The 21,338-nt window shown below is 40.0% G+C and overlaps 1 protein-coding gene across 7 annotated transcripts in view; it reads left to right on the top strand.

Annotated features, from left to right (window-relative positions):
* The window catches only part of Dlc1 (deleted in liver cancer 1), a 385,446-nt gene that overhangs the window by 56,103 nt on the left and 308,005 nt on the right, over positions 1-21,338 (top strand). The window lies entirely within an intron of this gene.

Below are 21,338 nucleotides of genomic sequence, written 5' to 3'. Positions count from 1 at the left end.
AGTCTGAATTATTTCAGTCTCATTTCTAGCTACATGTAAGAGAACAAAAATCTCGGTTTCTATTGTGTTATCATTTTTGAAGTTAATTTACTCAGATCAGGCATGTTGTGGACAGATATAAAAATATTTACTTTAAATAAAATTCACTAAACATTTTTCATTAGACAACTCTTATGGGTTACTGCATTTTTCATATAAAATATTTTAAAGCCCTCACAAAACTGAATCCTAGATTCAGTTGAAAGTCAGGCTCAGTGTTGTCTTTCTATCACTGTGATGAAACACCTTGACCAAAAGCAACTTTGGTGAAGAAAGTTGATTTCATCTTATCTTCCAGCTTATACTTCCATCACTGAGGAGAGTCAGGGACAGGAACTCAAGTCAGGAACCTGGAGGCAGGAACTTATACAAAAGCCATAGAGGGCTTGCTACTCACGGCTTGCTCAGCCTGATTTCTTATATAATTCAGGACCATCTGCCAGGGCTGGCACCACCCATCATGGTATGGGTCCAACCACATCAATCATTATCATGAAACTACCTTATAGACATGCCCATACATCAGTGTGGTGGTGATATTCTCTTAATCAACAGTCCATCTTCCAAAATGACTATAACTTGTGTTAAGTGGCCACAAAAGAAAACCTAATAGGACAGATCATACTTGCATATTTGGAAATAGCAATAAAAATCGATTAATATGGATATCCATATAAATTAATTTTCAAAATTAATAAATACTCAGTGAACTAATTTTTTAAAAATCATATTTAGGCAAAATCGAAAGTAATTATGCAACTTTTTTGCAAGTATACTTATTCCCAATCTGTCTTTATCTCTTTGCTTTGTCAAGAAAGTTTGGCTAAGATTTATTCTGTATTCCCAAGATAAAAATTTCATTTAGAAAATTTTTTTCATGGCCACTAATGTTGTAAGAATAACTTGCATAAGACTTTTTCAGTTTTAAGGTAAAAGTCATTAAGAAAATCAGAAAGTAAGCTACATAATTTCAGGACAAAGTGCACTTACCATTCAAAGTTTAATTTCATTTCAGAATAAGCCTTCTATTTCATTTCCCATCACTTCAATGTAAATGTTCTCTTTCCACCCTTAAGAGCAGTCCATATAAAAATAGCATGAAAGGAGTTATAAGTTATCCTAACGTTCAAGGAGAAAATTCAACAGTCATAATAACATCTTTGATCACCGATTATATAATAATAACAGTTGGAGGAACGTGATTATATATGTGGAGTAGTAGCTGTCATCAAACTGAAATACTTTCTTCAATAGATAAATAGCCTCTCATCTTCTTGATCTAGGTTTTTATTTTTGTTTTGTTGTTCTTCTTTTTCATCATCACCACCTGTCACTCCTAGCTTCTGAAAACGTGACATAGGATTGAACTCCCATGACCCATTCCTACATGTTCTGTGATTGACAGTAGTGCATACAATATCTAGTTTGTAACACATGGCCATGCAGAAAGTATATGGCTTTGGCATAACAAAGCAAAAAGTCCACTTCTTAACGTAACTAAAATAGATGTGACCACCGTGTGCTATTTGAACAAAGCAATTACTACTCAGTTGACACTGAGTATTTTGCTCCATGAATTCTGCAATGACTTTTTCTTTCCCTTCCTGTTATACAAGACAGAGGTCTCCTCCATTTCCCTATTATATTGACTTCACTGGAGTCAAGCCATGGGCCGACCTCCACATCTCCAAAGACTATGATTTACTCAAGCCCAAAGGTATACTTAACTTTCTGCATAAAAAGAGTCTTTGTGAAGTCCAGCAACCTCTGAATTTGGGTCATTTCACAATACTGGGATTATTTTTCTTAATTGCTTTATAAGGTTAACCTCTAGAATGGTTGTGGCTTGTAAGGTACAATGTGTTCACTAAATTGGCTTCTTCAGTAATTCACGAAATGTCTGGCATCAGTGGACGAAGTTCACTGAGGTCTTCAAATAAAATGGCAAAATTGGCTTGGCGTAGGAAAACAGTTGCCTTAAAACTCCTGTAGCTCCAAGAAAACGGGAACATTTCCTCTTTTCCAAGTCTGCCCTTACACTGCCATAACAGTGCATTTAGATAACATCATCTTTACTAAAAATGTTCCAAACAAAGATAAGTCATTTCTAAAATTCAGAGAGACCAGGAGGAGGATGGATGAGGAAGTCACCATCCTGACTGGTTTTATAAGGATGGCGTGGACACTGCCTAAGCGAATTCTCAGGAGAACAGGGAAGAAGTGCTTCTTCTCACCCTAGGAAAGTCCATGAGCACATCTCTGAAATACAACTGCGTGGCAGGGATCTGTGATTCATGACTGGCCTTTTCTCCATGGAAGTGGAAGTAGAGACTCACAGTGACACAACATGGCTGAGCAATTGCCAAGGGACATGAATCATGTTCACAAAGTCTACTGAAAGTGCTCAGCAAGATGAGATTTCTTTCCAAAGTTGTACTTTTATGCACATTCTATCTATCTATTAAAATTCAATAATCCGTGTTGCCATGTCTGAATCCTTGAGTCTTCCAACTATATCAAAGATTCACATAGCATGTGGAAATTCAAAGCATTGCAAAATCAGGTTAAAATGCATATAATGTCTTTGAGATGTTAAACCTATGTGGTGTTACATAAAATTTGGTATCTTTGAGTCCTTGGTTCCCAGTTGGTGGAACTATGTGGGAAGGACTGGGAGGTGTGGCCTTGCAGAAGGAACTATGTCACTGGGAATGGGCTTTGAGGTTTTCAAATGCCCATAGTATTCCTAGTTAGTTCTCTCTCTCTCTCTCTCTCTCTCTCTCTCTCTCTCTCTCTCTCTCTCTCTCTCTCTCTCTCTCTCTCTCTCTCTCATGTTTATGGATCAAGATGTAAGCTTTCAGCTATTGCTCCAGCTCCATGCCTGCCTGTCAGCTGTCATGCCCCTTTCCCCTCCTTAACAGTCATAGACTTGCAGTCCTCTGAAACTATAACTGTCAGATAAACTCTTTTTTTTTTCTATAAGTCAACTCGATCATGGCATCTTATCATGGCAGTAGAACATTAACCAACCCAACCTATGTGCTAGACCACTTCTTGTTTAAAACTGAGTTTCCAAAGCAATCTCCAAGAGCCGATAAAAGTGCTTTCATTGGTCTAAAGTAAGCAAAAGATAAGGGCAAACACCAAGCATTAGTAACATCAATATAGGAACAAAAATAAATACTGAAAAATGGTTTGTTTGTTTTTTTATATTTTGTTGTGTTGTTAATTTTGACCTATCCTCTGCACAAACTAAAAGAAACAATGACGTCAGGAAGTTTTATTGTAATGTTTTGTTGTAGTGTTTATTCCTTGGGAGAATTAAAGGCATTCAGTCTAGTGAGAGCCTTTTTCTTTTCTTTTCTAAACTACTATGAAAGTTTAGTAGAGAGAAGAGAGTAGTTAGCTAAAATACTACACAATGTATAGAAAACTGATTCTCCACAAACCTGTATGCACCTTAGCCAACTCTTGGTCATATCCAATAGGTCTCACTCAGGGCCACATCATAAGAGAAAGAAATTCCATAACGTTAGCAAGAAATTCAAAAAAGTCTTAGTGAAAAAAACTATATATTTTAATATTAGTGATATAGAGGATCACAGTTTGAGGCTGACCATTTTAAAGCTAGAGAAAATCAAGTATGTTCTGCTTAAAAGAAAAATTTAAAAGTTATTAATAAACACGGGCTTGGTGGTTAAGAAAACCCAGTGCTGTTCCAGACTCTTCCATAGGAACCAAGGTTGGCTCTCAGAAACTATATCCAGTAGTTCACAACTCCTATTCCAGCTATACAGTACCCTCTTCTAGCCTCCACAAGTACATGTGTGCACACATGTACACACACACACAGAAATAAAAACACTTTTTAAATAGTATACACTCACAGCCCCCTTGTTAATTACTGAAATGAAATCTATACAAACTTAGACACAGTGCAAATTTAGAGAATGATTTTACACCATAACATGCATGACTTTACATAGATTTTAGGGGGTGCTTCTTCTTTCTTTCTAAAAATCTACACCATGCCAAATGCTTGTGACTCCAGTGTGCATACATTTAAAATGTCATCCTGACTAAATAACATGCCCAAGCTATGGTCTCTGATAATGTGTTTTCCCCATTGAAGTTTTGTGGAAATCAGAAGTCAGTAATCAAAGATGAGTATTTACAAGGAAAAGAAAGAAAGAAGAGAGGGGGGGGGAAGGAAGGAAGGAAGGAAGGAAGAAAGGAAGGAAGGAAGGAAGGAAGGAAGGAAGGAAGGAAGGAAGGAAGGAAGGAAGGAAGGAAGGAAGGAAGGAAGGAAGGAAGGGAGGGAGGGAGGGAGAAGAACGGGAGCGTTCTTACAAGGGGGAGAAAAGGAACAAATGAGATGGTTCAGAGGATAAAGTCACTCACCACCAAGCCTGGTGACCGGAGTTTAATTCCCACAACCCACACAGTGGAAGGGGAAAACCAACTCCCACAAGTTGTCCTCTAGCCCCTGTACACATGCCATGGCAACCCCACCCACACACACATTCACAAATAAGTGAATAAAAGAGCAGATTCATTACATGACTCAATAATATACTGTTCGCCAGATTTTGACAATGTCACTAAAACGCATTACCCTGTACATCTTGTATTCTTAAGGGAGTGGTATCATCACCAAATGAGAGGAGAAGACACGTCATTGACACAAAGGGCAAGCAATGATTTTTCTTTTTATCCTTCTGTGGAATAAATTATGAAATTTGCCCATATCACTTTACTATTGACTCAGAGGGTATATTATAGTCATTTCACTTAACACTGTGAAACCTAACTTGCAAATAATAATATTTCCTTTTTTTTCATTTTAGAAAATAATCCAAAACTACTTCATCTTGATACAGTATCCCTGATACACCTTGACCTAGAGCTAAGTCTCTTCCACAGTGATCATGTATATAAACAGTGAGATTAATGGGCTGATGCCTACTTCACTCAACAGCCATAGAACCAAGGAAAGACAGACTTTCTATGACTCCTTTTTTGGACTAACTATGTCTCCCTGGAGCCGAAGAATGCTAAATATGGGCACAATCGTCCAAAACATCTGCTTGCTCACACTCTCACCAGCACACAGATATACTTAATTAAGTTTGGCTCTCTGGATAACTTTCAGGTGCTGAGCTTGCAAATTCCTTGAGGTCTTTAAGTAACTACTAACCTGAAAAAGAGCTGTCTGGGTTATTTTTGTTTCCCTTTCTTTTTTAAGCTGCTGTGCCTTGGGGCACAATGATATCACACACACACAAAAGAAGTTGCCCTATCATTAAGGTTGGTGAAGTCTATAGTCACCAGCCTGTCCTAGATGCTAATTCTGTCCCAGTTCATTACTGCAGCTGATGAGGATTCAGGCAGGTGGTCTGTTCCTTGTGGTTGCTGGGCGACAGCCTTACTGATTGCTGGTTTCTTGGAGTTGAGAGTAGAAGTTACCAAAGTTGCTGGGCTGTTCCCTGACTTGCCAGCCCTGGAAATACCTGTCCTGGACATCAGTGCTTTTGTCTCTAAATGACTGGCTTGTAGATTGTGATGCCTAGTACTTCTTGCAGGCTACCCCCACTTACTTGCTCACCCTTTCTCTATAAATAGTTTTGGTTTGTGCTTCAGGCTTCTTTACAGTAGGCTGCAACTGATTTTTGGAAACAAGTGGTAAGAAACCAAGAGCAGCAAGAAGATCCAACCACAAATCTGTCAATCAACCCCTTTCTCCACCTCTCCTCTCTCTCCTCTCTCCCCTCCTCCCTCTCTCCCATGTCCCCCTTTCCCTCTCCTCTCTCCTCTCCCCTCTCCCCTCTCCTCTCTCCTCCCCTCTCCTCCCCTCTCCTCCCCTCTCCCCTCTCCTCTCTCTTCTTTTCTCTTCCTCCACTCTTCCATCCTCCTCCCCAACTTCCCTTTCTTCCTTTCTTCTTCATCCTTCTGATGTAGAATTTGGATATCACATGACTTTATATATGCGCATATTCACCATCACTGTTTTCTGGAGTCTATGAAACAGGCTGACTTCCCCATTGATCACTGCTTAAGAAAAATGCCCTATATGCTTGAAAGCATTCTTCTGGCAGTATTTTTTCAATGAAGGTTCACTCTTCTCAGATCTTGTATCTTATATCAAGCTGGCATCAAACTACCTAGCACACTTAGCATAAAATCCTTGGTAGTGAATCCTACATAAAAGAGAAGTGATAAATGCTAAATATTTCACATTAGCTTGAAGAACACAGCTTCCTGAGAGCAACACTATAGAATAAAAATGGGTATATTTTTAAAAAGCAATTCTAACTTTCTTCTAAAAATTCATCATGCTCACTATCATACTAAAGGTCCCAAGTATATTATAACATTAGACATATTCATGTGTTTAACATAGTGCTTCTATAACTCAAACTACCAGATATCCTCTTTTGTATTACATTCTTTTAAACAACTTAAGTTTAAGCATTTGGCAAATACTCGTCTAGCTCAGACTCCCTTGAAGGTTCTCAAGGTCAGACATTTTGCCATATTATTTTCTGGTATTAATTTTGTTGCTATAGTTGATAGTTTCATTTGTTTTGACTTTCTTTTTGTTGTTGTTGCTTTGTTGGTTTTGGTTTTGGTGGTTGGTGTTTGGTTGGTTGATTGGTTTTGGTTTTTTGGATTGGTTTGGTTTGGTTTGGTTGGTTTGGTTTTTATTTTTTGACAAGGTCTTACTCTGTAGCCCAGGCTAGTCTAAACCTCATCCTGTAACAATCCTGTTGTATGACCCTCCTGAGTACAGGCATTCTTCCCCATACTTGACCTTTAGTGTGCTTTCTAAGTGTACTAAAAAGACAGGGTAATGAGACCTGAAGAGAAAATGAAGCCACCTCTATACTTTTGGCAGTTCTCACACATCCTCCTTTGGGTGCAGCATAAATTCATTAGAGAACGGACATGGAAGAACAAAATGTGTACAGAATACAGATTTCCTCTGTCTCTCAGATCAGGCATAATCATACATTCTAGCAGTTAAAATATATATTGGAGATGAATGGATTTCTTCATAACAGTACTTTGGGAGAAATATTTTAGGATATATTTCATGTTTGAAATGCTTGGCTATTAATATCATGTGTCATAATTAGAATTCGCTTTCCAACCTTGTATGAATAAAGCAGTGTTCTTACAAAATATTTTAAGCATATATGTGGATAGTACATCCGAGTAAACGTAGCTCATAGGACTTTTCTTGTCAATGTGACAGGTCAACTTGAAGGAGTAAAGACTTATTCTGATGCATAATTCCAGTGAGCTCCACCCCTGGCCACTTGGCTCCATATTTCTGAACTCGTAGAAAGTCAGAATGCTATGGTCTCAATAGCAGGTTAAGGAGAATGTCTTCATGGCAGACTGGAGACAGCTAAAACAGGAAGTGCCCACGGGACAAGAGACCTCCTTCCTCCATTTAGGCCCTGTCTCCAGGTTTTAAGCCTCATCAACTACTTTTTACTCCTCTCAATAATACTATCATAGAATTCTGTTTTTTAATTAGATATTTTCTTTATTTACATTTCAATTGTTATCCCCTTTCCTAGTTTTCCCTCTAAAAATCCCCTATTCCCTCCCCCTCCCCCTTCTCCCCAACCCACCCACTCCCTCCTCCTGGCCCTGGCATTCCCCTATACTGGGGCATAGAACCTTCACAAGACCAAGGGCCTCTCCTCCCATTGATGACTGACTAGGCCATTCTCTGCTACATATGCAGTCAGAGACATGAATTCCACAATGTGATTTCTTTGATTGGTGGTTTAGTCCCAGGGAGCTCTGGGGGTACTGAAATCAGTTCATATTGTTGGTCCTCCTATAGTGCTGTGAACTCCTTCAGCTCCTTGGGTACTTTTTCTAATTCCTTCATTTGGGGACCCTGTGCTCCAATCCTTCAAGGACCTAATCCACTTAGAAGGTCAGAGCCCTTGTAATATAATCACTGTAAATGATCTCAAAGACAAACCTAGAGGCGTACAAACCTAGAGGCGTGCTCAATCAAATTACGTTGACTGTCACATAGCACAAAGTACTAGGTGGGAATATGGAACAATCATTGCTGAAAAACAAAGTTGTTGCTCCTCCTACCCTTTGACATTACTCCTTTTGTTCCAGCTCATATGGTCTTGGCTTATTTTCTCATCTATAGGAACATGAACTCTTCCTGTGCTTTCCACCCCTGGGGCACTATGTATGGCCACTTTGACAGGTTCATATTTTGAATTAAAAGAACTGGATGTTTAATATCAGAGAAAATACTTCTATAATATTTTGCCAGATTCTCAAACACATTAGGGCTGCATTACTCTTTCTAGACACTGTACTGAGATGCTTAGCTAATCCAATCAATGTGAGTGTGGTTGCTATTTTTATGAGAAAGGTTACTCTGAGTCACATACATTGATACTCATTTGCACATTTCTGAATGAAAGCAATGAGCAGAGAACACTTTTTGCAGTGTCTGTGAAGACCTCAGATATCACTACGTTGTGTATAGCACGCATAGATAACTATTTGTCTTCATGTGGATTCCACGGGACACTGTTTTAACAAGATTCACGGAAAGGAAAATAGATTTCTCCACTCAAAATGGATGAGAAAACCAGGACTCCAGCTTCTTTTTGAAAATTCCTAATAAATAAAGGTTCTGGAAATCCTGTAGTCGTGAAATTGATTTCCAAATTTACCAGGTCAGAATATTTTTCTCTCTCCTAATGCCCGTTGTGACTTCGAATATCCCTTGCTCAGTGGGACACACTTTGTCCATATTGTCCATTTCACACATTGAGTGCCATAGAGCTATGTTCTGGGTCACTTCTTTCTTCTGGGAAGGGTACTCAAAGCTTCAGTTAGAAAGCTGATGAGGAGAGAAAGAATCACTGCTACCAGCTGTTTATAATCTATTGTTATCATTTGGTTTAGGAAGAGGGATACTCAAGTAAAGTGCAGCAGCTACACTCTAGCTACTCATTGGCTAGGGTGCTCAGTAAAGCCACCAATGAGAAGCTCTTGTCTCCCGATGCAGTATCTGCTACAGACCCTCAAAGAAGTATGGGAGAATGGAGCTGGCCTGCGTTTTATCCCTCAGAGGATTGTTAACTAAAGGAGACTATTTCCCATGTGTTTAAAAAAAATGTCAGGATTGATTCTGGTGTTTATTACAGCAGAGTTTCACTGGCTTCTCTGTAAATGTCTCATTAAGTTGGGACGTTCAAAAAACAACGACAACCACAAGAAGAAAAGTTACATCAGTAATTCAACATACAGTCCCCAAACTCCCAGCTGCAGGAAACCCTGCTTGCACATCAGAGGTCCTGAGATGCGGCCTGGTTTCCTAAATACAGTTTTATTGGAAGATAACCACAATCCTCTATTCAGATATTGCCTGTGGCCGCTTGGCCATGAGAACAACGAAACCGAAGTTGCAACAGAGATCGGATGGCTTGCAGAACCCCAGGACATTTCTTCTCCGGCCCTTTGTAGGCAAAGCTGGCACAGGTCTGGTTTGCTAAGGTTGCTGCTGTGGGTCACCATGAATGTGATTTCTCAGTGGATGGAGCGTGATCACAAAGATAGGAGGGCCCTTTTATACAAGGAGGGACTGTGAAATTCTGATAATAGAACAGAGAAGGGAATCTGACAGTAATGTGGAAATCAGCTGGAAAGTTCAAAGAACCTAGCAGAGTTTTCTGGGCAGACAGGGAAACATACTGTTCAAAAATATCTAAGAAGTCAGCAAGCAGAAAGAAACGGGAAAGACCCATAGTGTCTTAGCCAAAGGTCAGAGCATAGTGCCTTAGCAAGAAGTGAAGATTGTCAGCTCTATATTGTTTTAGAGCTCTAGAAACCAAGTGACCTAACTAGGGTTTATTTCTCCGTTTTGTTTTGTTTTGTTTTGTTTTGTTTTGTTTTGTTTTATCTGTAAACTGACTTGGGAATGGGTTAAGAATAAAGTCTCATCATTTCCAATTCAAAACCAAAAATGGAAGTTATTATGAGACTACAAAACTACTATTGATTAAATACCCAGGAAGCCTCAAAGGCATGTATTACTCTACTGTCACACATGCTGGTGGGTGGTGGGGACTCAAACTCAGGACGTTATACTTACACAGCAAGCACTTCTATACTGAGTCACCTTCTATCCCCAAGGCTTTCTAGATTTTTTTGGTGGGCAAGTAGTATTAAATATCACTGTTTCAGAGAAAAGTATTAAAAACCATATTCAAGTGTGGATTTGTGTTAGTTAATAGTGTGGTACTGGCCAAAAAAAAAGAAAAGAAACTACTTTATATATAACATGTCTTGTGCATAGTTTCACCCTTCCTCTGTTCTTTACAGTAATATTAAAATTATTCAGAGTCCTAGACAGCTATAAAGTCCTATTGGGAACCTATTGACTGAAGCAGGCATAGATCTATGTAGGAATTGGGTCAGCATCAAATGACCTTCAACGAGTCCAAACAACCTTCTAATGTTGTTATTTGAATCATGTTGTATTTCACTGATGACCAGAGGGCATTCTCTGGCAGAAAATTTCATAAGTTGGAAGTTGAAAGCATATAGTCTGTACCCAGACATGGCCTGAAAATCAGCAGGTCCAGCTCCTGCAGGCCTGCCTCCTCTCTGGTCCCCAAGAGCCAGTTACCAGAGCAATACAACAACATTATTTGCTATATGTAAGCATGGGGACAGACCTTGTAAGTCTCAGGCATAGCCATTCCATGAGGTCATGTGTGCAGATGTGAACTGCTGAAAGAAATAAACATAAAATTAATCATGAGAAAAGAGCCCTTATTGCTTAATGGGAAAATGATTCACTTTGCTTAGATCATACATGAGATGGAACTGTGTGTTTTGAGTGTCGGAAAATGAAAGGCGTTTCTCCTTTAAATGATGCTCAACTGACATATTCTAAAAATATGAGAAATCACTGTGGACCTATAAGCCAGCAACAGTTTACTGACAGTCAAAATGAAGGTCCTCCACTACCATTCCTGGTTTGCACCTCCCCTTGAGTGATATTTTCACTGAAGAGGAAACGCACTCTCGTCAGGTTTCTGTCTCTTGACTTGAGAAAAAGGAGAAAGAGTGCAAATAGGAATAATGAAGGTGGTATAGAGACACAACAGCTTTGAGTGTACTAATGGTTTCACATTTTGGAGATTATATCTTGATTGAATACTAAACAGCAAAACTTGAAATGATGCTATTGTCAAGTAAAGATTAAGATCTTCTGAGCTAACACAGTAAATCAAACCAAGGAATAGACCTCACTTAGTTTACAACTTTATTTCTGTAGGACAAAATGTGTTCCTATGTACATTTGAGTAATATGAAAAATGAAAGTTATAGACTGGGAAGCCATCTCCCTGGGTACCTGTTTCCTATGAATCTATTTGGGGACAATGGCGCTTGTTATCTCTGTAGAAGTAGATTCCTTTTGTCACAGTTGAGAAATGGATACCAAATATTTAAACATCTTTGTGTATATCCACACCACCACCTTAGTAACCTTCACATTTGTTGGGCTTATCAGAAAGTGTATAACAGTTTCCTAAGGAGTACAGAGCAAACAGGCTGAAGCAAGCAATCAAAGACAACAGCAATGATTTCTGCCACAGTCTTAGAAGCTGGAAGACAGAACTAGGTGCCAGGGAATCACACCCTTGAGAACGTTCTGTAGGGGCGAAAGTCCTCCTGTTTCTGCCCTGTGTCTCTGTCAGGTGCCAAGAGGCCTTCGTGCCTCTTAGTCTGCAGGTGTCCCATCCAGCCTTCCTCTGTCCACATGCACTCTTCTCCCCATGTGGTTGAGTGTGACTGGAAATCCTCCCTGTTCAAAAGTACTGCCACTGGGTTGGCCTGACCCTAACGCTTCCTACATTACATTCGCAAAACTCTGTCACAAATGAGGTCTTCATGTGGGTCCCCCAACAACTGGAGCAAGGACTGTCTCTGACTCTGTTGTCTGCCTGCGGGTCCCACTTCACTAACTAGGATGCCTTGTCTGGTCTCAGTGGGAGAGAATGTTCCTGGTCCTGAAATGATTTGATGTGCCAGGGTGGGGTGATACCTGGGAGGGAGGGTCTCCCTCTTCTCAGGGGAGAAGGGGAGGGGCTGTGTAAGGGGAGAAAGGGAGGGGGCTAAGATCGGGGTATAAAGTGAATGAATAAATAAATTAATGGAAAAAAACAAATGAGGGGTCACACGTACAGGTACAACAGCCTCAAACTTGATCATAACTTGCTTCGTTTTAACTTCTCTTTAGGGCAACAAACCTGAATCCACAACAGAATTATAAACTGTTCATTGACCTAGTACTATTTTAAACAATTAAATAATGGCAATGTTCACCCTCTGACCTAGATTTCCTGCTGGTTTGTTGCCATGCTCACTCAGGCAGCCTAAAGCTTCAAGAAGAAGTTCAGAAAGTGGCTCAGCTGACACTGGCATGTGCCCCTCGAAGACTAGAAACATTTCCTCCTTCTGTTTCCATTTTGCTTGTATGTTATCTCGCCCATGTGTGTTTTTATGAAAAGTTTAATGAATATCTTGAAGTCCCAGGACTTTCAAAATGGCATTCCTTTCTTTACTTTTTTTTAGTCTAGTATGGTTTCTTATACTCACAAATACTAATGATTAAACTGATAGACCACCCCAGTGTAGAGAATACTCATCCCACTACTCCCTACTAATCTCACCCAAACATGTCACTACATATGTGTGTATATGTATCCTATGTGCATAATCATAATACATTCTCAATACTTACATGCCTGCACATTTTATAGCTTGAGAGAAAATCCCAGTAAGTTCCTGGATTTGTGTACTTACACATATGTAATCTAGAATGGTAACACATGAGGTCATAGAGAGTTATCTGTTAGAAGAAGCAGCAGACTATTTTCTATCTCAATATTATTGTTAGCTAGTTACTGGAGGGCCATGGGCAGTGGGAACTTTCATTAACTGTAAAACTATAAAACTGAACAGAACTTGCCTGTTGCCATCAAATCTATGACTCTATAGAATGTCCCTTTGTTTCTCTCCATCCCATGAACACAAGGAACAGCATTTTGCCATTTTCCCCCAAACAAAGATACTTTTATGTCAACAGAATGTCTTATTACATTCATGAGACTAAAGTCCAATTTTAAGACACATAATTGAGATAACAACCAGTGTGTTATTGAAATATTTCATATTGCTATGTCAATTTTAGAGACTAAACTATATTTCATATCATTTTATGGAAAGAGACTCTGATACCCTGAACTTTTATTTCTTATTCATATATGATATATATGAATATTTATCATTATATGAAGTATATATATCATATACATGAAGTATATGAATGTGGCTGTCCCAAAGATAATTCTGTCACGTCTGGCAAGCTGCACTGGGACCCAGAGCATACCCACATACTTCCAGATATGGAATAGCCATTTGAACCAAAGAGAAATCACCCATGGTTCAGATCATCCCATTACAGTCTATTCTGCTCTCTATCAATGTGGATTCCTTTCTTGGACAGTTCTCAAGAATGGCTCTCCTTTCAGTTCTCAGCACCTTCTCCTGTCTCTGTTATCTACTGCTGTCTTCCCAGGGCTTTGCCTCAAGGTTCCATACCATCCATGCCTTCTTCATTATAAATTGATACATTTCAACTTTTAAATAGGTCTAATCTCTCCATTTATGAAAATGAAAAGGAAAAAGGTAGGGTAAAGGAAGCAAAAAAAGAGGTAGAGATGGAAAAAGAGAGGGAAGGAGAGAAGAGTAGAGGAAAGGGGAGAGGAGGGAGAGACAGGAAGCTAGCACCAGCAGATACCATCATGTGGTCACCATTCTAAACAGTGTTCTCCTTCTCAGTCAATGTTCTAACAAGCTCAAGTCTAACACTTTTGGCTTTATCGCCTCATGTCCTGTTTCTATGTATTGCCACTCTTCAACCTTCTCAACTCTCTCTTGGAAATAGTCTTTCAGAAGCCACTAGGTCTCTGCCAGTTGGCTAAAGTGAAGATCATTAGAGTCCTCCTTACATGCCTTCTTTCTGAGGGAGGTAATTCAGTCTTCACCACACATCTCATTCCTAGGAGTGGACAGACAGAACTTCTCCAAGCATGAGATGCAGAAGACAATTTTTAAATGGACTGAGTTGTTGTTGTTTTGCTTTCTAAGAATTACTTGTCAAATGTCATTTACTAGAATTTAAAGAAGCCAACTATATGTTTGTGGCTTAGTATTAAAATGAGAACTCTAGCACTCATGGTAGCAGGAGTGTGTACTGTATCACTGAATGATCGGTGATAGATTGCTCTATAGCTGCTCATGGTAATTTTTCTTTTTCACACTAGCTCACAATTCACACTATCCCACATTTGAGAATATCTCCTAATGAAACCTATGGGTGATGCCTTCCTTTTGGCGTCAGCTTTCTTGATGCTCATGAGTGCTGACCACCTGGAGCTCAAGGTAGATCCAGTCTGGCAGCCTGTTGACATACATGATTTGATTATGAATTTCAAGTGGGATGTGCTCCATTATTTCCAATGTCATCCTAAGAATACTTTCTGATTTATTGTGGTTTGTTTGTTTGTCTCTTTGTTTCAACAATCACTTCTAGAACACTAAGCGCTAAGCTCCCTGGGCAATGGTAGTTATGATGAACAGCTAAGTTTTGATTACTTGCCTTCTCCTCATGATATATCAATGGTCCTCCACCGCAGGGATACTGCAAATTACTACTATGAATATAAATGTATAAAAAGGGAAGTGAGAAAAGACTAGACAGAATGACTGTGAGAATAGAAGAGAAAAATCTAAGCTGGGCGTGGTGGTGCACGCCTTTAATTTAATTCCAGCACTTGGGGAGGCAGAGGCAGGTGGATTTCTGAGTTCAAGGCCAGCCTGGTCTACAGAGTGAGTTCCAGGACAGCCAGGGCTATACAGAGAAACCCTGTCTTAAAAAAAAAAAAAAAAAAAAACACCAAAAAACAAACAAACAAAAAAGAAGAGAAAAATCTAGTGTCAGATCAGAGCTTGCAAAGCCAAATAAACACGTGTGAGAAAATCTTCTGAGACAGATCTATGCCACAGATGGCTGAAGAGTATTTTAGAAGTAGTTGGACACCTGAAACAGCTGTTCAGCAGGTGTTGAGTAGGGTTTACTTAGAGCCCAGGAGCTTGTCATACATTTGTATAATCATAAAACAGTAATTCAAGGTGCAATGAGCTAGAACAAACAGCAGAACAACCCCCTGCCCCCACCAAGTTCTTCTTTGTCCCCACACCTACATCACGTACATATTTATGAATGGCATGCTGTAGACTAAGCCTCGAAAGAAATTAAGAAATGTCTGTGATGGGATAAGAGACCTTCCAACGTGGTCCCACAAAAGTTGAAGCAAGAATTTAAAAAATCCCTAGAGAGGCAGCTGTGGCAGTGTTTAAGGACAAGATCAGGAACAGCACCACTAAGCCCAGAATCCTTCTGAGATGCGCAGTGGGTAGGAAAAAATGGGAATAGCATGGGCCTGTGGGGTGCATGGCTAGTTTCTAAATCAGCATTACCTCTGCAAGCCTTTCTTCCAATCTGCATAAACAGGAGACTAGTTAGCATAAGTGGTCATCCTTCAGTTTTCAATTCTGTGGCCCTCAGAGAAAGGTGGTATGGAGATAGAAAATGAGGCCCAAGTCTAAGAATAAGGATTGCTGGAATCTAAAGAACTCATCAGACAAATTTTATCTGAGATAAGAGGAAATATTTATTTAAATATCTACATAGCTAAAAAACAGTGCTGTGCAATTTCTACCTCATTAGTTCCTACCAGAACTAATATTTTTAAAGCAAGTGTTAGAAGAGTGTGGTGGTGCATACCTTTAATCCTAGTACTTCAGAGACAGAGACAGGTAGGCCTCTGTGAATTCAAGGACAGCCTGGTCTATGATGGGAGTTACAGACCAGAGAGTCATATGGTAAGACACTGTCTCAGAGAGAGAGAGGGAGAGGGAGAGGGAGAGGGAGAGGGAGAGGGAGAGGGAGAGGGAGAGGGAGAGGGAGAGGGAGAGGGAGAGGGAGAGGGAGAGGGAGAGAGAGAGAGAGAGAGAGAGAGAGAGAGAGAGAGAGAGAGAGAGAGAGAGAGAGAGAGAGAGAGAGAGAGAGAGAGGGAGAGGGAGAGGGAGAGAGAGAGAGAGAGAGAGAGAGAGAGAGAGAGAGAGAGAGAGAGAGAGAGGTGATAGGTGACAAAATAAATTCTGTGGATTTACATAGAATATACAATCTCGAGAGCACTGGTAAGTTCAGCTATGATGGAGGTCTTTGTACACATTATGGTATTCATTTCTGTGCTCTTCTTTAAGAAGATTAGGCAGAATATTAAGGCTAGACAGCTTTTAGTCTGTAGATAATCAAGCCAATCCATACCAAATGGGTGTCTAGTCTTTTAGGATTTGGTTTTGGAGGAATGTTGTTGTCTTTGGTGCAGGTTAAACTAAAATCTGTTTGATGATATTAGTAATGTGACATATTATGATCATGAAACTGACCCAATGTAGCAATTTTAGCACAAGGCTGTGTTTTCATTCACCAGGCAAACTTCATAATCCCCTCTGATGGATAGTTTTATGTCACATTGGCAGAAGCTAAAGTCACCTGAGTGGAGGGACCCTTAATTAAGAAAATGCCTCCCTGTAATGTATTTCCTTAATTAGTGATCAATGGGGAGGGCTTGGCCCATTGTGAGTGGAGCCTTCCCTGGATTCTATAGAAAACCAGGCTGAGCAAGCCATGAAGAACAAGCCAGGAAGTAGCCCTCCTTCGCCTCTGCATCAGCTGCTGCTGCCAGTTTCCTGCCCAGCTTAAATTCCTAGCCTGCCTTCCTTTGATAGTGAACTGTGATGTGGAAGCATAAGTGGAATGAACTCCTTCCTCCCCAACTTGCTTTTGGTCTTGGTATGTCGTCATAGCAACAGAAACCTAACTGAGATATACCCCATCATCTTCCACTCAAATGGCCCCTCTGCATCCACAGGATTTCACTAAGACTGATTGAACAGTGAACCACTTCTGTCACACTCAGCACTCATATGAAAGTCAGGTTGGGTGCTAGTAATATCTTTCTCGCTGCTGTTTGCTTACTGACTCTTCCTTATAAATAAAGTGACTCAGGTTTGCAAACAAAAAGGGAGATGCACCGTTCCTTGCTTCATCCCCACGGCTCTATCAGTATAGGCTTGAAACAACCCCCAAGAGCTCTCTGTGTTCCTGGCAGGGTTTCAGTACTAACATGTGGTTAATCTTTTTAGAGGATTTTTTTCTTTTCCTTCCTGTGCTCAAGAGGAGCCGAGCAGTGTGTGGGAAAAGGCATCTTTGCCTGTGCATCTGCGATGCTTGCATAGCTCCCTGAGAGATAGTGACCGACCCTTCTCTCTCTGCACATTCTGTTCTGAGAACTTGGAAGGAGAAACATACCCTGAATATTTAGACGGTTTTTAAAAATAGTGTTCATGGAGACAGTGTATGTGAAAATAAATCCAGGAGTTCTCTCTGACAAAAATGAGCAATTAATTCGTGTGATGATACCTTCAGCCACTTTTATTCCATATGCACTAGTGTGGCACATTGATATGTGCACAGACTATGAAGAACTCACACTTGCAGGTCAGTTTTCTTCAGTCACCAATGCCTGACCAAAGACCCCAGAGAACAGCTCCAGTCAAACCTTGGAGATCTGACTTGATCCAACTGGTAAGAAAGACACATGCTCCACTATGTTCATAACAGCCTTATTTATAATAGACAGCAGCTGGAAAGAACCCAGATGTCCCTCAACAGAGGAATGGATACAGAAAATGTGGTACATTTACGCAATGGAGTACTACTCAGCTATTAAAAAGAATGAATTTATGAAATTCCTAGGCAAATGGATGGACCTGGAGGGCATCATCCTGAGTGAGGTAACCCAATCACAAAAAAAAAAAAACTCAAATAATATGTACTCACTGATAAGTGGATATTAGCCCAGAAACTTAGAATACCCAAGATATAAGATACAATTTGTGAAACATATGAAACTCAAGAAGAACGAAGACCAAAGTGTGGACACTTTGCCCCTTCTTAGAAATGGGAACAAAACACCCATGGAAGGAATTACAGAGACAAAGTTTGGAGCCAAGACAAAAGGATGAACCATCTAGAGACTGCCATATCCAGAGATCCATCCCATAATCAGCCTCCAAACGCTGACACCATTGCATACACTAGCAAGATTTTGCTGATAGGACCCTGATATAGCTGTCTCTTGTGAGACTGTGCCGGGGCCCAGCAAACACAGAAGTGGATGCTCACAGTCAGCTATTGGATGGATCACAGGGCCCCCAATGGAGGAGCTAGAGAAAGTACCAAAGGAGCTAAAGGGAACTGCAACCCTATAGGTGGAACAACAATATGAACTAACCAGTACCCCAGAGCTCTTGTCTCTAGCTGCATATGTATCAAAAGATGGCCTAGTCGGCCATCACTGGAAAGAAAGGCCCATTGGACAGGCAAACTTTATATGCCCCAGTACAGGGGAACGCCAGGGCCAAAAAGTGGCTGTGGTTGGGTAGGGGAATGGTGGGGGAAGGTATGGGGGACTTTTGGGATAGCATTGGAAATGTAAATGAGGAAAATACCTAATAAAAATATTTAAAAAATAATAATAATAATAGTGTTCATGGAGACAGTGTATGTGAAAATAAATCCAGGAGTTCTCTTTGACAAAAATGAGCAATTAATTCATGTGATGGTTCCTACGGCCACTTTTATCCCATATGCACTAGTGTGGCACATTGCTATGTGCACAGACTATGAAGAACTCACACTTAGACCCCAGAGAACAGCTCCAGTCAAACCTTGGAGATCTGACTTGATCTTTACTGTTTCTTTCTTTCCAGGCAGGACAATGCATTGTGCTGGGTTTTTGCTTTGTTTTGCTTTGTTTTGTTTTGTTTTGTTTTGTTTTGTTTTGTTTTGTTTAATTGCCAAGTTTTTGAGAAATGTCTGTTAGAATAACCCTGTTGTATTTCAATTTAAAATTACAGAAGGAAGCATCCCCTTAAGAGTCTACTAACTAAAATAAAGACACTGCTTAGGATTATTTAATTTGCTTTCTATTTCTGTAGCAGTAGTAAAGCTCACATTTGGATTATATTTTGCTCAGCACATAACAGAATCTTTCAGATAATGAGATCATAATTCTTATTTTCCCCTTGGATAGACCGTCTAAGTCTGTAACAGATCAACACTTCCAGTCCACATGGAGACACTCAGGATAAAAATACTCAGTTCTTCTGCTAACTTCCTAGCTACACAACAGGAATTTTCAGTCATTTGTTGTATCAGTGACAGGTTCTGCTACAGATCTATGTCTGCTCATTTATTCGACTTTTCAGCCATCAACAAATAATCTGTGGCCAAATAGAATTTTATTGAATTAAATAATCGTAGACAGCAAAGTGGAAGTTGTGTAAAAATGCCATTTCTGGGTAAGGACTCAAAAGAATGGAGAGGAAATGCAGAGCAATGTACACATGTGTACACACACATACACACACACACACACACACACACACACACATAATCATCAATGCTTTCTACAACACTAAGGACCAATAATGACTGCCTACAACAAACATTGATGTGAAACTTTACCAAATGACCAATGGCCTCCCACAGTTTATGCCGTGTGCTTACTTCTACTAATCACTTAAATGACAAATTTAGGTTCATGTTGAACCTCACAGGGGAAATAGCACAGGATGGTGGGATTTTTCTTTAGTTTTTAATTGAAAAAAAATATTCATGCAGTATATTCTAATAACAGTTTCTATTCTCTCACCTCTTCTGGGTCCTCCTAACTCCTAACACCCATATCTACCCAGCTCTAGTCTCCCTCTCTCTCTCTCTCTCTCTCTCTCTCTCTCTCTCTCTCTCTCATAAACAAAAAGCAAGCAACTAGAATTTTTAAAACTAACAAAGAGAAAGCACAAGAAACACATACATACCCTATAGAAACACAGAATCAGAAACTATACTATATAAGCAAAAGAACAGGAAGACAAAAGAAAATGCCCAAACAAAGCAACATGAGACAAAAAGTCTACAAAACTAATCAGTAAGTCCATGTTCTGCCAACAATCTACTCCTGGGCATAGGGCCTGCCCTTAAGAGTGGCTTGTATACCCAGTGAGACTCCATTAGAGAAAGCTAATTTTTTCTTTGCAGGTGGATGTCAATCGGAGATAGGTTTTGGTTAGGCATGAGAGCTCTGACCCACTTGCCCCTCTAGCATTATAGATTTTATGAATATGTGGCCCTCTGAGGCAGTAGAAGGGCTTCAATAGAGGAGCTAGAAGAACATAGTCATTTTTTAAACTTTTCATCAAAGTTTACAAAATGCATGTATTTGGCTCATAAAATATGACAATGAAGACCTGGAAAAGAATAGGTGAGTAATCAGGAAAAAAAATAAGATCTCAGCAGCAAGATGAGTGAAGCCGGGCACACCTGTAAAACCCAATTCAACTCTCTTCTATGCATTCAGTTTACGATGGAGTTCCCTCCCAATTAACCCAACCTAAGAGGAAAATATCTAAAATTGACAATAATAGAAGCTGAAAGTTCATTAGCACACCTGTCATTGTTTAAATATGAAATGTCACCCACACACTTGTGTGCTGAATTTTCACTGCTAGCTCCAACTGTCATTTTGGTCTTCAAAGCTTTAGAAGATTGGGCCTAGAAGAAGAAAGCAGGCCTTGGAGGCTGGATCCTGGGTGCCTTCTCCTTATCTTAAAGTTCTTTCTCCTCTCCTCTCCTCTCCTCTCCTCTCCTCTCCTCTCCTCTCCTCTCCTCTCCTCTCCTCTCCTCTCCTCTCCTCTCCTTTCCTCTCCTACCCTACCCTACCCTACCCTACCCTCTCCTCTCCTCCTTTCTCTTCTTTCTTTCTTCCTTTCTTTCTTTCTTTCTTTCTTTCTTCCTTTCTTTCTTTCTTTCTTTCTTTCTCTTCTTCCTCTCTTTTTCTCTCTCCTCTTTTTTCTCTCTCCACCTGTCCCTCTTCTCTCTCTTTCTCTGTCCCTCCCTCCCTCCATCTCTCCCTCCCTCTCTACATCCCTACCACCATCTTTCCTGGCTGCTGTGATAGAAAGTCTCGTGCTTATGAGCCACAACATGATCGATACCATAGACTAAAATCATAAATTATAATAGTCTCTTCTCTTCT

This window comes from Mus musculus, chromosome 8, assembly GCF_000001635.26.
Source record: "Mus musculus strain C57BL/6J chromosome 8, GRCm38.p6 C57BL/6J".
NCBI classification, from domain to species: Eukaryota; Metazoa; Chordata; class Mammalia; order Rodentia; family Muridae; genus Mus; species Mus musculus.
The sequence above is the reverse complement of the archived record's forward strand: the minus strand, read 5'-3'. Positions and strand labels throughout refer to the sequence as shown.